General features: G+C 32.7%; 1 pseudogene; it reads right to left on the bottom strand.

Moving 5' to 3' along the window:
- Window positions 1-449: 449 nt before the first annotated feature.
- Window positions 450-7,029, bottom strand: LOC139868232 (uncharacterized; annotated as a pseudogene).
- Window positions 7,030-8,291: the final 1,262 nt, after the last annotated feature.

Here is an 8,291-nt window from a genome sequence, read left to right as displayed (position 1 = left end):
TTAAACAATAATGATAAATCCTTTGAATTCGAGGTCACACAAATATTAAAACTTTATTGGGTTCACACCTAGTAATTGTTAGACAAGACGAACCCAAACTTCATATTCATGATTGAAAGTACGAACCAGAAACTATACAAAGAGAATGTTGGTGTAAGAAAAAAAGCTTTTTTTTTTTAATCAGTTCACATAACCCAATTAGAAGAACAACTAACTGAAAATATATATATATATATATAATTAAAAAGATAAACAAAATAAACATGAAGAAAGAATGCCAGTTAGAGTCAAGATTACAAGATTAAACTTACTAAGTAATAGGCATTCTCAAATTATGTATCATATGTATAATAAATCTATTTATACTGGGATTTATATTGATGGCAGTGATAGGTTTACCAATAATTTCCAAATCATATCCCACGATTAAAAAAAAAAAAAAAAAGACCTTTGAAAAATCATAACACTTGCAAAATTATAATGCAAATCATAACACTCAAAATTGCATCAAAATACTGATCTTCCTCAAATTGTATTTTTACAGTAACCACTCGCAAATATAGCTACGTGTGAGATCTAAGTGCTTGGAAATAAAGACCTTTGACAATTATAACCCGAGGCTGAAGCCAGCTTTTCAGCTCCTGCTCTTCCTCAGGTAACGCAGTTCCTTTCAAATCCATATGGTCTGAAATGGTGTTAAAACAATTATAAAAAAAAAATTATTCTGTCAAATAAGAGGTAACTTTTGTCAAATAAAAGTTAACATACCAAACAAGGATACCAATGACGGAGGCTTGGAAGCACCGTTTGCCCTCATATCTACGCCTGCATAGCAAATAGTTAAATTATGTTTTCCTCTCATATCAATTAGCAACAATTACTATAGAGAAAAGATTGTGCCATAAATCATTAATATATCGATTAGGTTTTGTATACGACCCTTGTTGGCTTTATTTTATTAGTGTTCTACATAGATGACAAGTCACCAAACATGTACCATAAGTATGCTTCCAGAAGTATACCTGAAGTTCCAACTGATTTCAACATATCCAATTTTTTGAATGTATATCCTATGAAATTGGAGTGTTTTGATGTTAACATCTGCAGGTTTGCATACAAACAAAAAATGAATAAAATAGAATTGGACCATGGCAACTATCCACCGAAACGGATGCATAAGTAAACACGTCATAATTCAAAAAAGTAGAAACTGATTAAGGATCTTCCACCTGTCAGTACCAGAATTGACACACCAACATGAAAAATACAATTTTTTAAAAAAAAAACAAAAAACACCCTATTCAAGGAGTCATAACAAAGTTTAGGGATCATAATCGAATTATGTCAAAAGTTTATGATGAGGATAATAAACAAGAAGGTGAATATGCCTTTTTAGCAGCACTTTGGGTGCCATATAATCAAGTGTTCCAACTGTGGAATATGCCTACAAGGCAAAGTTTTGAACTAATAACATGTCATGTTAATTACTTAATACTCCATTAATAACTCAATCGAAGGAATTAGGGGTGTTCATCGGTTCAGTTTTCAGTTTGCTCGATTTATTCAGTTCGGTTTTGGAGGCAAAAATCCGAAAACCAAAATTAAATCTCGAAACCAAAAAATCCGAATACGGTTTGATTTCAGTTAAAACGGAAAAAACTAAAAAAAAAAAAAAAAAAAAAAAACATAATTTAACCAAAATAATTATAGAAAATCTATTTTAAACTCGACTATTGAGTTTAAAATTGGTTTTTCGGCTATATATATTAATAATTTAATATATTATTAGTTAAATTCGGTTTTCGATTAACCCGAATTCAAAAAAGTAAAACCAAATTCAAATTTGTAGACCGAACCGAAAACCGAATTCAAATAAGTAAAAACAAATTCAAATTTGTAAACCAAACCAAAAATTGAATTCAAATTCGGTTTAGTCTTTTTCAGATTTATTCGGTTCGGTTTTCAGTTTACTCGGTTTGAAACCAAATATTGAACACCCCTAATTGAAGGTCGTTGAAAACTTATTGATATCAAGTAAATGTGAAGACAAATATAGATGAAGGTAATACCAAGGCACGTCGATTACGTTTCCACTGTTGCAACTTCTCTTTTGGCATTAACCAAGGAGCTTGATGCCCGTCAGTATCATTTATAGGCCCTTGATTTGCATAATCTTCATCATTTAGTAAAATTGATGAAAATTTACTTTCCAAAGGCTTACAAAGCCCAAAATCAGATAACTTTAGGTGGCCATTTCGGTCTAGTATCAGGTTATCTGGTTTAATGTCCCTAAAAGTGTTATAAAAAAATCAGCACATGCAAAAATTGCAGAAAAACAATTTGCATGTAACATTTATGATATATAATACCTGTGAATGTAGTTATGTTGATGAATAGAGTGAATGGCCATGATACTTTCAGCCATGTAAAGTCATGATGTCACCACCAGGTAAATACTCCATTATAAGGTACAAATAATCAGCATCTTGAAAAGAATAAAAGAGTTTTACAATACATCTACTATCAACCTCGACAAGCAAATTCCTTTCTGATCGAACATGCTCAACCTAAATATACAAAAATCAAAATATTATCAAGCAATGAAATACATATTAGAAACAATAGTAATGATAGTTAAGCCATTTGTTTTACAGCATAATATCATTAAGCTAATATCAATATTAATTACAACTGCATCACTCAAACAATGATATATCTTATATTATGCTCCTTAAAGTAAAGCTTGAGATAGCTATAGCTATTGTAAGTTGATACAATTTAGTGATTGTACCTGGCCACGACTAAGCATGTCAGATTTCTTCAACTTCTTCATTGCAAAGACTTCTCTAGTAGTTTTCGCATGACATAACCTCACCTGCAAAGCAGATTTAGATGATAATTTAGATTCTACCAAACTAATCGTATCCGTAGTACCAAAATAACAAAAACATACATATATGTTTGCTAATTAAATTTCAATAACTAGATCCACAATGCTCATCAATAAACTCACATAATCTTACATTCTAGTCCTAAACGTGTTTGAACATGCTAATTTGGCCCAAACCAGATCAATACTACCACAACATCTTTACTAACCGCCATTCTAAGAATTCAATTTTACTAATGATCACATATAAACAGAACTATGTAGAATGTGATTGATCAAACTAGGGTTTATAATTATACCTCACCAAAAGCACCTTTACCAATCAAAGTCAAAAGCTCAAAATCATCAATTCCAATTTTATGCCTTTGCAATCTCATATACTCGGTCTCTTTCTTCTTCAAATTCCTTAACATCTGTTCTTCTTCTTCAATCGAAACTTGCGCTTCAGCCGCCTTACGCTGTAAAGCTCTTCGTCTGCAAACACAACCATTTCATAATCCACAAACACTTGTGGACTGTATATACATGTTAGACGTAAATGAATAATAAGGAGAGTTTATTTAGTTGAGTGGTAATCAAGGAGTGAATCGAAGTATGTGAACCGGTTTTGATTCTTACTCAAGGCTTTTAGTTCCCTCGAAATACGTGATCCGAATTCGAGTTGAATAGGTTTCTCCTCGACATATGTTACAGGATGAAAAGGTGGTGAGTCCTTCATATGGTGAGGACCCCGTCATTGACTCTAACATTGTTGGTCAAAAATGTTTTTTTGGTGAAATCTCTATATTTACACATCACAAATGTAATTAGTTTTTTGTCTCGAATACAGCCACGAAGTCCATCTCTAGAATTTTCAATTGTACAGAGATACTTATACCTTGATGTGAAGTCGAGAATTGTTATCTCGCTCAATTCAATATCTAGAAAGTTAGCTATATCGAAGGCGTATTCTTACTTATCAGCTAATAGAAAGACGCCGTGAGTATTCTTAACAGCCACCAAATAGATCTCAAACGGATTGATGATGCCTGCAATGGCGAAGCCAAGATTTTTAGTGGTTGGAGTCACAAACTAGTATTGAAATGTATAAATTGATTAAAAAAAAAAAAAAAAAAAATAGTTGACAAACTATGATTAACTACAAATATAAATAAATTAAGTGACTTTCTAACACAAGGGAGTTGTTTTCGTTGCAAACAATATATAATTGCTTTTATCCATAGAGTTGTTTCACGCTTTATATAATCTAATTCTATTTAATCAAAATCTCTAGTATACATTTTGCACAACTTCACTAACTTCGATTTTATTCTTTTGATGCATCTAAGTTAATGAAGTTGTGTAAAATGTATACTAGAGATTTTGATTAAATAGAATGAGATCATATAAAGCGTGAAAGAAAACTCTAAAAATGAAAGCAATTATATAATGTTTGCAACAGAAAAAAACTCCCTTGTGTTAGAAAGTCACTTAATTTATTTATGTTTGTAGTTAAACATAGTTTGTCACATACTTTTTTTTTTCACTTTATACATTTCAATACTAGTTTGTGACTCTAACCGTTAAAAATCTTGGCTTTGCCATTGCAGGTATCATCCACCCGTTTGATATATATTTGGTGGCTGTTGAGAATACTCACGACGTCTTTTTATTAGCTGATAAGGAAAAATACACCCTCCATATAGCTAACTTTCTAATTATGGAATTGAGCGAGATAACAATTCTGGACTTCACTTCGAGATACAAGTGTCTTTGTACAATTAAAAATTCAAGAGATGGACTTCGTGGCTGTATTCAAGACAAAAACTAATTACGTTTGTGATGTGTAAATACAGAGAAAGATTTCACCAAAAAAACTTTTAGACCAGCAATGTTAGAATCACTGACGGGGTCCACACTATGTGAAGGATCCACCACCTTTTCATCATATAACACCTATCCAGGGGAAACCTATTCAACTCGAATCCAGGCCACGTATTTCGAGAGAAGTAAAAGCCTTGAGTAAGAATCGAACCCGGGTCACATACTTCGATTCACTCCTTGATTACCACTTAACGAAATAAACTCTCTATATTATTCATTCACATCTAACATATTACATGTATACACAGTCCACAAGTTTCTTGTTCATTAAGAATATACATGTATTCCAATGATCTACAAAATCAATACCAATATATATATATATATATATATATATATATATATATATATATATATATATATATATATATATATATATAATACTAAAAGCAGTTAACCAAGTACAAGAAGTTGTTGACGGTTTACAATGTTTTTTGTACTATTCCAAAAATACCATAATTTGCTACAACAAGATATCCTATACACACCAAGTACAAGTAGAGATAGTTGCAAAAATCATGGTACTTGGTAAAAGTAATGGGTTGAAAGATTGTTCATTTCTCCATTTTCACACGAAATGTTGTTTATATAATATATAGAGCAAATGTGATAGTTCATAAAGTCAACTGATCAAGCAAAATGACAATGATAACTTTTTACCTCAAGAAATCCATTTGAAGGTTCATTTTCCTAGTGGCAACCTTTAAGAAGGCTTCATTAGAAAAGGTAGCATCCGATTTTCCACCTTCATATGGACCTATATTCTCAAAAGTAACACAAATGGAATAAATATCTAACGTTCAATAGCAGCTTCTTTTGTGTTGTTCGGCTTTTTATACTATCACAGTCGTAATGAAAAATCGAAATCCAAACCAAGCACCTTTTAGCACTTAAAATTTAGCATCAACATCTAAGCTTCTTGATTTTTGACACATTCTACAATCATACAAGTTGTTCCAATGTCTTCTTAATGTACAACTCAAGCAAATCTTATGAAAGTGTGAGGTTAACTATGAATAAAAGATCACTTTGGGACTTGAAAGTAACTTATATGTTATACAGTATGGAGTAATATACATTTCAAAGATAATTGCATAACATCAAACCTTTGTGACCTTCTAATCATATATAGAAACTCAAAAAATCTGCTCATTACTTTTCTTGTATTATGATACATATCTTAATTTCTTAATTATCAGATACATAAACTAGAAAGCTGCACAAACAAAAGTCATTTGTGATAAACAAGCTTGATCACGGTCACTAAGCTTATGATCAGGATAGTACTGCAAACTAGATAGATCAGGCTTAAAACGAAAGCTAGGCACCAGAAAAAGTAGGTATAAAACTACTAACCTAACTTCCATTAATGAATATAAAAATAAAAATGATCATAACTCAAATTACAAATATATAGCTATGATTTTAACCAATTAAACAGATACTAGTACTAGTATATACCTTTGGTAACCTCTCTTTTTTAAGATCGACAACGTACATCTCCTCGTTGAATCCAAGTTTCTATCAAAATTAAGTTAAATTACAAAAATAAGTCTATCAGTAGGCTAACAATATTATTACATACAGTTCTAATTACAGTAAAAATGAAGCTCTGTCACTGGCCCTAATGGCCGGTTTTCACTGTACTAACCAACTTCACTGCTCCACCCGACCCATCGGACCATCTCCGACCCGACCCACCCCAGACACAACTAGCATTCTGTGGGTTGTGAATTTTTTTGGGTTATGATTTTTTTAGCCACAACTATCCACCTCCAGCTCCCACAGCCAACAACCTTCTGCAACCACCGCGAACCAACTTCGACCACCACCACTAATCACCTCGCCCACCGTCAATCTTCGCAATCATCCACCATTCACCTCCACATTTTTACCCCATTTTAAGTAGATTTATTACAACAACAAAAATTGGAATCAAATCAAATATTATTGAATCTATACCGAATATTTTTCAATCTATTACAATATCTGACCTTCAAATCTTTAGGTTATGGTCGGAAATATGACGACCGTTGGTCGGCGGAAATCATCTGTCTTCCAGCACCGGTGGTGCCTCAACTGGCGCGTGGTGGACCATAGACCGGCAAGACTGATTGGGATTGGTTCGTAACGAAAAAATCGCATGTAATAAAGTCAGAGGTGTCTTCTAAAACCCTGAAAAAAGTTGTTGATCTACATTGAAAAGTTATTGTTTGAAAAGTTAATGGTTTGATTTTGAGGAGTTGGGGAAGAAAGAAAGCATAGAGAAAAGAGGCGTATTCCTATTTCCTATCAGTAAAGATACCTCTATTTTTTTGCTCCGTATATAAGATCTCTCTCTTTTTTAAGTAACACCAACTATAAATTACAACCATAGATCTTTCCATGTCAGAAATCCTTGCCTTCAACATCTAACGAAATCACAATTTCATCCTGATCCATCCATATTGGACGAAATTAGCTGGAGCTGGAGCTTGTAACTAGAGCTAGAGCTTATTTTTAAAACTAGTAGCTGGAACTTATTATTTTTTAGAAGTGTTTGGTAAATTAGCTGGAGCTTAATTTTCAGTTCAAAAGCTCTACTTTTTTTTCATAAGCTACTATAAGTAGCTTATTTTTTAAGAGCTTATGATTTTCATAAGCTCTACTATTTATGTCTACCAAATAAAGCTTATGACTTGGAGCTTATTAAAATCATAAGCTCAAACTCTCATAAGTTCTCATAAGCTAGTGCGCCAAACACACCCAAAATGTATAAAGTTAATTAAGGTACATTACTTAGTCCAGGTTAGAAAATAAATATTTTTTCTTTCCCAAAAAAAGTCGACGATTTACCATCGCAAGGTGCAAGAAAACTGTAGCGACCCGACAAAATCATCATTGACGGCGCCGCTACTTAGGTCCCGTTACGTGTGTCATACCCCGTCCAAAATCTTCCGAACGAATACAATAACATATGGTACCATCGCGATGAACGGACCTCTATATGCCTTGAACGACTCCATGTAATGTCTCTAAAATGAGTACATGCACAGCGGAAGATTTCTTTCATACCTGAGAATAAACATGCTTTAAAGTGTCAACCAAAAGGTTGGTGAGTTCATAGGTTTATCATAAAACAATAAAATTCATCATTTTGATAGACCACAAGATTTAAATCCTGCATGGTACAAATGGGCCTGAATCCTATACCCACCTGTAATGTACATGCGATATCTTTTAAATACAGTACACCTTTCTCGTGTACGAAATCATCTTTCTTAAATCTTAGTAACCGTACACATATCTCGTGCACAAAAATAACATACACATAACCTGTGTATAAAATCATTCTCTCGATACATAACATTCATATCAATTGGTGGCAATTATCATGTCCACATAATTCAATGGTGGCAATTATCATATCCACAAAATTCAACGGTGGCAATTATCATGTCCACATAATTCAACAAAAATCCGCAGAACTTCTGTCTGTACAATATTTTATTCGAGGAATGTTTTGCTTGTGTCTATCTCGTCAAACATTTATAAAAGC

The sequence above is a fragment of the Rutidosis leptorrhynchoides genome, chromosome 9 (assembly GCF_046630445.1).
Source record: "Rutidosis leptorrhynchoides isolate AG116_Rl617_1_P2 chromosome 9, CSIRO_AGI_Rlap_v1, whole genome shotgun sequence".
In the NCBI taxonomy this organism is placed as follows: Eukaryota; Viridiplantae; Streptophyta; class Magnoliopsida; order Asterales; family Asteraceae; genus Rutidosis; species Rutidosis leptorrhynchoides.
The sequence above is the reverse complement of the archived record's forward strand: the minus strand, read 5'-3'. Positions and strand labels throughout refer to the sequence as shown.